We start from the raw sequence: 9,024 nt of genomic DNA, 5'->3' as shown, positions 1-9,024 counted from the left end.
TAAAGGGTAATGCTTTTATATATATATATCTATTTCAAAGGCACCCAAGAGATGTAGGAATCAAGTAACGAATTTTTATTTGGTTTAGGTACATAAGTGCTTCAGGCTGCCTTAAAAATCCTTCCTTATTAGTATCCACAGTCATATGATCACACAACTTCAAATCCACCTCATGCAGAACAGTCTCATTGTGTCTAAATGTTGACTGCAAGGCTGCCATTCACATGAGAAGTAATCACAGGATCAAGACAAAATAATATTGCTTTTGGGAAGTGTTCTCTTCTTAGTCCATATTTTCCTCCAGGAATTTGTAAAATTGTCTTTTCTTGTAAGGTGAAAAAAAGAGAAGCTGTTGACAAACGGTCAGAAAAAAAATATCAGAAATAATAACTGCTGCAAATATTAATAATGTATCAAATTTTTTTAAGAGTTATGGTTTCAAATGAAAACAAATGTTCAGAATGCTGAAATTTCCTCCAATCTGAGTAGTCAGAAATTTGAGAAACTGTGCATCAGAGAGATCTGGCAGTGGACTATTTCTTCAACCATTTTTGCATGAATTTTGATGAAACTGGGAAGAAGGTAGACTTGGGAACTGAAAGAGGCTGCTTGACATCACCCAGTTTTCTCTGTACATACCTTTCACTGACTGGTTTGGCTGATCAACCCTCTTTCCTGTGCCTCACTTCTCTCCTCCACCTCCTGCTTTTAGTTTCTTGTGCTTGGTAACTGACCTAACACACAGAACACTTTTTGTGTGTGTTTGGAGAATGCCTACCAGAAAGACATCTGGATTACTACTGAGACCTTGAGTGGGCCCAGAAAGACAATTATGTGTCAAATTAGGAGCAAGAAAAGGAGGATCTGGGTAAAGGATGTATCCTGTAGATGTGGAGGCTGGGGAGGAGAGGCAGAAAGATCAAAATTTGTGCCTGGAAACTGCTGTGGACAGTGAGGAGAAAAGAGGACAGTGAAGATGTATACTGAAAGGTGAATAGCTGGACATAGGTGGTTCCTTTGTGCTTTACCTCTAAACATCAATCCAGTTATGTTGCTGGAAAATGCTGTCCTCTTTATTTGTAAGCCTGTTCAGCCCTCAGTCTCTCCCCTACATTGCAGCAAGAGCTTTCTTAACACCTGCTGCATGAAGGGGGAACAATCCATATCTGCCACAGAGGATTGAATCACCCCTCAGCAGCCAGTCATGAAGTGGTATTTCTCAGCCAGGTTTCTTTTGGCAAATTTACTTGTTTATACCATGGATTAACACTTCTCAGTTATCTCCATGTTTACAATTTCCAATTAGTTCAGTCATTCCCCTAGGGATTAATCAAATAATTTCTCTGCAGAATAGCAAACACCAGCCTTCTAGAACAGTGCTTTCTTCCTCAGGTTGCATTTGAGCCCTCTAACACTGTGAAAAGAGTATTAAGTTTAGTGGAAAAACTCATCATAATTTTCAAGGTGTTAGAAAATCAGGCATTTATATGGAATTTAAACACACAGTATGTGGGTTATTTTGGCAATGGGATAAAATAAGAGGATATTATCTCAAATAGGAAGTCCATTATAGCTAAATCATAAAGTTTGTCTGCTAATTAAATCAAATCTGTTTTGGAGGCTGTTTGTTAGAGACCGTGAAACTTACTGAATGTCTCCTAATGGTTAATGAGGTAAATAAATGAGAAATGTAACAGATGAAGAAAGGTAAGATTGGTAGATTTAACTGTAGGACTTGATTGCATTGAGCCAGAAAGCTCCATCTATTGTTTTTTCATTTTTCGTTCCCCATCCTTGAAGGGATGTGTTTTTCACTATTGATCTCCAATTCTGTCTTTCTGTGACTGTTTCTTAAGTTTTCAGTTCTTTTCACTGAATATTTTTTGCCTTTCTCTTTACTGAAAAGAGCTTTTGTACTTACAGTTTGTAAAATGTTGTTTTTCTTTAGAAATTTTCTGAACTGCTTGCCTTTCTTCTCTAGGATGATCATGCTGCAGAACATCAGAGGGGAAGTATTTTAGTAACAGATACAGTAGAATGCAAACATTAGCTTTTCTAGCCACTTAAGCTTGTCTGCATAAAGCTGCAGATTCTTATATTCATTATGCACAAATAATAAATCCAGAGGTATTTATGTTTTATTTTTTAGAGCATTTAAGTATCAATGATTTAAGAGAAACATTCTGCTGTCACATATGGAGATTGAGGAGAACGTGTAACTCTCCATAGGGTCTCTGAGTGGAGATCACATGGTACAACATCTGTGGATATAGATTGATGCATGCATATGGATGGAAGAATGATCTTTTGGGCATATTTGAGAGTTAGAAAATTTCTTTAAAATTTTCCCAAAATATCAAGGAAAGGTTAGGGAGATACAGGGTTCTGCATATTGCTCATTAGAAGTGATTGCCTGTATAAAGAGCTGCAAACTCCCTTCCATAATTTCCCAAGGCACAAATTAGCTCTTACAACTCCTCTCACATAAGGGTATTGCTACATAGCCAAATAAATTGGGTAAGCTGATTTATAACGCTTAAAGCCAGGCATTTGTTTCTCAGGGTTCTCAGAGTTTGGTGTGTCTCTTGTTCTTGGATACTCGTTTGATGTATTTACTCTGTCGTAGCTTGGTGATGGGTAATTCCCATAAATGGCTGTCGTATTTCTCCTGTAGGGCATGGAAGGATTCTGTCTCATTTGTAGTATTATATTTAACTGAAAAGAGTTCTGTGTATGTGTAGAGAAGAGTATCCACAAGTTTATCATGAGTTGTTCTTCTGGCTGCTCTGCTTAAGGAACTAAACCAGATTTCTTTAGCAGAATAAATTCATAAGCATTCTTTGTGTTTTCTGCTCTTAAACAGGACTAAGTCCAGGTGGGTTTCTCTTAGCCTAAAAGGAATTAAAAGTGTCTCTGATCATTATGTGCTATTTGAATATAGAAAAGAAATAGCATGCATAAGACTTCCTTAAAAACTATTAAATCAGTTGTGGAAGCAACCAGAAAAGTTAGCAAATTCTGCAGAATAGTAGTGGCCATAAATTTGTATCTTCTCTCTTCCTAAGCACAGCTTCTGTTTGAGTGATATGGGAGATCCAACAGAAAACTAATAAGCACTGTTATTATTCATTATATCAAATTATAATTCTTGCCTGTAAACATCTTTTAGAAGTGGCATTCCTGATAGAATTTTTTTGAGAAATTAGAGGACCAGCATGCTGGTAGAAGATCAGCTGGGAGCTGGGAGATGTCTTCTCCAAGAGCATCATCTTACCTCTGGAATTCTTGGGTTCCAGCTGCGAGGTTTGCTGGATGAGAGTTCAGAGGCTCAGGCAGGCACTGCTTCCCTCAGCTCGGGGTGCTGCAGCTCCAGTTCTGGCTGGGCTGGGTGCCAGCACTGAAATCCAATTATCCCAGGAGAGATGCTGCTCTTCTCCCACTCTCCTTTCTCCCAGCCTTCATGGCAATGGAGGAGTCCCCAGCCTCATTTGGGGAAAGAGAAAATCCAAGGAGATCCCCTTGTTTCTTCTTCTTCTCCTTTTACGTCTTTCTCCACATTTCTGACTCCTTTACCAAATTCTCAGCTATGTGGGATGCCTCCTCCTCTTTTGCATTTTGGGAGCAGTGTGAGTCTACATATGCTTAGCTAGTACTTTGGATTTTGTGGAACAGAAGATGAGAGAGGAAGTGGTGGTGTGTAGCAGTTTATTTTCAGTAAAACCTGGGTATAAATTCGCACTTATTGTTTCCAGATAGTCTTTGATATTTGGAGCAGGGAATTCCCTCAGGCGAGATATTCATTTTGTTGCTTTTTATTTGGGCTGTGAAATTCTGCTCAGCTTTCACTGGTATCAAAAAACTTGAAGAAGGCCACATGAATTTTCATTAGACTTTCTCAGGCTGCCTTCTGAAAGGAGTTTCTACTTTCTTCTACTGCAATTTTCCTTACCTTAGATTTTCTGCTAAGACATAGTGTTTTAGAGATATAAAGTAAATTTTAGGGTTTTGTAATTAAAATCCACTTTAACTAAGGGTGGGATTTAATTTTTTTGACTCTAGCTTGACTTACTGCATGCATCTGGGATGGACTCAGATAAATTTACCACATATCTGCCCAAAAAATTATTTTTACTCCTGGGAAGATCAGCTGTTTGAGGTGGTGTTGGAGAATAGGATTGGGAAGCAACAACTCTGGGTTTTGCTCATCTTTGTCTCACCTGAGTGTTGGGGAACAGATTTAATTCAGGGCTCTGCTGTCACTCATGGTGAGGTGAGCAGCTCCTGGATATTTTGAAGATTGTTTTAAATGAATGATTCTCTAATATTGCAAAAGAAATAAACTCCCCTGGACTACATTTGATCGTATTAAACACATCATAAACTGACATAGCTGGCTCAGGGTTGAAGTGAAAGCATGTTAACTGTGCAGTGCTGAATGGGTAAACTCTGTGACCTGACATTCCTGATACATTAGTTGCTGACATGAAGTGTTTTACCACATGATAACTGCTTGACTTGCAAATGAAGATGCTGCTTTGAAAAGCAGAAAACTCTTGTTTCCAGCCCTTGTTGGGGTCCCGTGTTTCAATACGTTCTGAGGTGCCTTTAGGCAGTCCCTGTTGTTTACAGACATAAAAAGAGTGCTGCAATTTTACTGACTTTTATGTGAGTTTCTCAGAAGTTTAGCATAAATTCTATCAGAATCCAGCTTAGAGTTTTGAACAATACCAAACTAATATTTTTTACTTGTTAGGAAAACTCTGGATTTTGCCAGTCTTCAGAGGGACTCTGACAATATCCCACTTTGCAGGTTTATTTGATGCCAGCTATGACAACAAAAGTTCACAGTTTTCCAGTAAAGTAGAGTTTTGTTTGTCCTTTTTATCACCTGGTAAATACTGGATGAGTTTCAGCACAATAACAGACCATAAAAACCAGAACGGAGAGAAGAATAAACTTTTATTGTTTTAGCAACAAACCTGTTCCTCTTTACCTTTCCAATGAGACACAAAAGCCTGCCTTTTGTTTCAGCACTGGAAAGTCTTTAACTTTGTTTGCAAACACTAGTAATTTGTCTTCCCCTTTATGTTTATCTGAGCAAGAATATGAAAATTGTTAACACTAAACAAGGAAAAAAACCTTTTTATAAAGTTAAGTGAATATTGAATGGGACTAATGTTCCTGACTTTCGGGTGGAGGGTTATTATTTTTATGTTCATATCATGATCAAAATTGCATAGCTGAGCGAGGGAAGTGGTGCTGTAACATTATTGCTAATTCAAAAAAATGTCTAAATGACTCCTTGTGAGGCAAAGATAACAAAAGAATCCATTAGTTCTTGTGCCACAGCTATTAAATACTTGTTGATTACATATCATCCCCAGATAGGGAAACCATGTTTTAGCCCATTTCCCTGGTTTCTTGACTGTAAGGAGGTGGGCACTATGTTGCTCTGAAAAGTGATCATCAGTGTCATGACTAAAGTCAATCAGTAACTGAGTGACTAAACTCTCAGTTGAATTCAGCGCTTTTCACTTCCAGATATATGTCAAGTTTCTTTCCTCTAAACATTTTTCAAAGCCACATATTTTCACCCAGATGGTCCAGATCCCTTATTTTCCTGCCGTATTGCTTTCATTGCAGTTACGCTTGAGCTTGTACTCCCAAGATAAATCCCTGCATGTTATTGAGCTTGCATCTTTGTTATAAAAATGTATTCTAAACAAACATGGACCGGGGGAGGATTCATGCACGTTCTCAGTGTGGGAAGGAAAAGGTGTTTTAACATTTCTTAATGTTGTATGAAAGTCTGTATAGACTATGTGACAGTGAAGGGCACTATGAAGTTTTATTGTTAGAGCTTCGAAGGATCATTACACAAGGGTAGGAGGCTATTCTGGTTTTCTAAGAAGCTGTAAAACTCTGACTGCTCTTGCCGTATGGTATTTTGTTTCTACCAGAAACAATTTTTTAAAAACTTGATTAATTTTTAACTTTTCATTTTGGTTTTCACTAGCTTTCTGTGTTAGAAGTACAGATTCATAAGACATGAGAACAAATATATCACAATCATAGATTAAACCTGATCTAGGACCTCTTGAAGACTCATCTCTCCTCAAGCCACCTGCCCAACATTTCCCTGTCACTCTCTACAATCAATATGGAGAAATACTTCTAGAAGGTGAATAATTCTACCAGACTTCATTATTTGTCTTCAAATGGCCCTCAGAATGTGCTGATTTCTCTTAATCTTGTAGTGTACTTAGAGAAACAACTTTGACAAAATGCATCAGATAAAATTAATCCCCTGTTAAAAATCTCCTTTGTTCTCAGCAGGAAATACTTGGTTCTGTGACTTGTTTAGAATTCTGAAATACTACATGATACTCATATTTTTCCCTGGTATATTTAAATTATTAATCCTGGTGTATGCAAGAAAATTGAAGTATTTGAGATTATGCATAGTTTCATGGACTACTCCAAAAGGGAAAATATGAGGAGAATATTCTCGACAGGGTGAAATAGGAATTTTTTTATTTGAATCCTCTTCATTTTTCTATACCTATCCTGCTTTGCATATGTATTTTTATGTTGCATGTGAAGTGTGTGTGTTGCATAATACTTATTATTTCTAACGTAATGGCACCTAACATCAAATTAGGAACAAGTTCTCATTACAAATGGCATTACAAAATCAAATATGCCACAGGCAGTTCCCACTCTGGAACAAGTTTTCTCTCTTGGATGCAGGTTTCTATTTCTTTTTCTATTTACATAGAAAATGTACATTCTTCTTCTATTTACATTCTTTTTCTATTTACATGTTTCTTTTTTTAATCATATAGTAACTACATTAATGATGAGTGCTTCTGTGGCCAGTTCAGTTATACCAAAAATTGAATTTAACTTTATTTTGCTCATGGATTTGAGAAAACTGCCCATTTTTTGATAATTAACAAAATCGTATTGATTGACTTGAGAAATTAAGAGTGAAGGAAGCCTTTCCTTGGACTGTCTTGTTTTCACATTATTAAAATTTGGCTTTCCCATTCCTAAAGCATCTAGTTTTGTTGCAAAAGTGATTGTTGCATTTAAGGACATGTTTATTCATCAACTCGTATATAATTTTCTGTTCTGAATATGAGACAAAACAATGCTAAATAAGTTACATAATTAAAAATGCATATGGAAGTAATTCTTGCTGTAATGGTTTTCCTTACACTCCCCCCAGAAGTTAGAGGCAAATTAGCTTAAGCATTAACTCTGAACATCTACCCAATTTAGACAATCCACTTAATTTGTCGTATTTACTTACTTTCCATGCCCACAATAGTGTACAGCTCCTTATAGAACATGCTGTAATTGTAAAAAGGAAAACACATGAACTGTTTTGGTTCAGGACATCTAGATCAAAAAACTATCATCTGATTAAAGAACAAGGACTGCTTAGAACCATAAAAGAATGTTTGTTATTGTTTTAGAACATGTGTTTTGCAGGAATCATATGATAAGAAAATGACATGGAAAGAGTTTCTCTTTCGGACACCCCTGAATCAGCTGATCTAATCTTGTTTTGGCATACTTAGGAAAAAGCAATCAGGCAAGTTGTACTATGCTAATCCTTCTTCAATCTCCTGATTTCTGTAGTTGTGGTGACTGCTTCTGCTTCTGCAGTTTTGGAAGGAGAGTTTTTAAACATTTTCTGTTGCCTGAAGTTTGCAGAACTCTATTTGGGGAAACATACTAAAAGTGGTATAGAAATAGAGGATCAAATTAAAGAATATTACTTCCCTCCAGTAGTTTTAATTAATAATTAGGGTACCTAACAAGACATTTTCTGAGGAACAGGCATCTAAAAGCACTTGACTGGAAAGAGCCTAGTTTTGCTTCATCATTGCAGTGAAAGAGAACATTATCTGAAGGACTTGGTGTAAAAGATGTAAAAGGTGTTCAAAATGGCATCTGATTTCAGTAGTGCAGAGTTTGTTTAAATGTTTATTTCTCACCAATCTCTGCAATTGACTTCAGAAATGGATGGCCACACTGGATGCCAGTGTAAGGAAAGGCAAACAGGCAAGAAAGGGAATTATTCTCCAAGCTGCAACATGTTATTCATTGTTGGAAATGCTCTGTGGTATTCAGTGGTGGTGATGTACAAAACTCAGCTGGAAATGTTCACAAGAAAACTTGTGAACTTGAAAAAGTTGATGTTTTTACTGCTTAGACCAGACAGTTGGCCAAGACAGCCTCCTGAAACTCTTTCCAGCCTAAATGATCTTATGTTCTGTGACACTCTCAAAAGGTGGGGTGTTTTTCACTTGAAATTGGTATTGAAACCAGGGCAAGACAGTGTTTTGAGCCAAACACTATAGCACAACACTACTAGACATTTTATAAAATAATATTATGAAATAATGTGAACAGTGAGTAAAACTGATCATGAAGCTGTATTTTGAAACCATGGGGAAAAAAATACTCACTAAAAATCCAGCGTGATAAAAAGCCTGAAGTATTTTCCGCAAGAACTTTTGCACATACACATAAGCCCAATTAACAAGAATCTCTTCTCCAGAATAATTGAGACAATTCATATGTCAGTAGGATCTATACATATTTGGTATATGTATCCTATGATAAATATCAGTGCTATTTCTCAATTTAGAAAGTTTATTCTTTAACTGAAGTTTTCAACATTGAGACACAAATAAATCAAAGTTAATATGTCACAGTATTAATAAAAATTCTTTGTTAAACACATGCTTAATACCCAAAATTTCAGTCCATATAGCCTCTGAAACAGGATTCTTGCACACTTGGGTACTTTGTAGCAAAAAGCCAAAGAATGAAACTGTTCAAAAGGCTTTCCTATAATATCCAGAAAGACAAAATAAAATGAGGACAGCATTCTCTGTTGCCATGGAAACACAAATGTCCACTGCAAATTATGTGATGTTTAAAGTTATTTTCTATACCAGTTTGAACAATTTTTTCTAAAATATGTTATTTTCACAGAGAGGCAACACC

At 36.6% G+C, this 9,024-nt stretch overlaps 1 long non-coding RNA gene across 1 annotated transcript; it reads right to left on the bottom strand.

The window, feature by feature from the left end:
- Window positions 1–268: 268 nt before the first annotated feature.
- On the bottom strand, window positions 269–3,646 carry LOC121671653. Its single transcript, XR_006018567.1, has 3 exons — window positions 3,275–3,646; window positions 1,922–1,991; window positions 269–349 (listed from the first exon to the last, which is right to left on the bottom strand). It is a non-coding gene; the product is annotated as an uncharacterized LOC121671653 (long non-coding RNA).
- Window positions 3,647–9,024: the final 5,378 nt, after the last annotated feature.

This window comes from Corvus kubaryi, unplaced genomic scaffold (assembly GCF_017639235.1).
Source record: "Corvus kubaryi isolate FWS band 111438036 unplaced genomic scaffold, C.kubaryi_AGA036_p1.0 37398, whole genome shotgun sequence".
In the NCBI taxonomy this organism is placed as follows: domain Eukaryota; kingdom Metazoa; phylum Chordata; class Aves; order Passeriformes; family Corvidae; genus Corvus; species Corvus kubaryi.
Note: the sequence above shows the minus strand (reverse complement) of the source record. Positions and strands in the feature narration are given on the sequence as shown.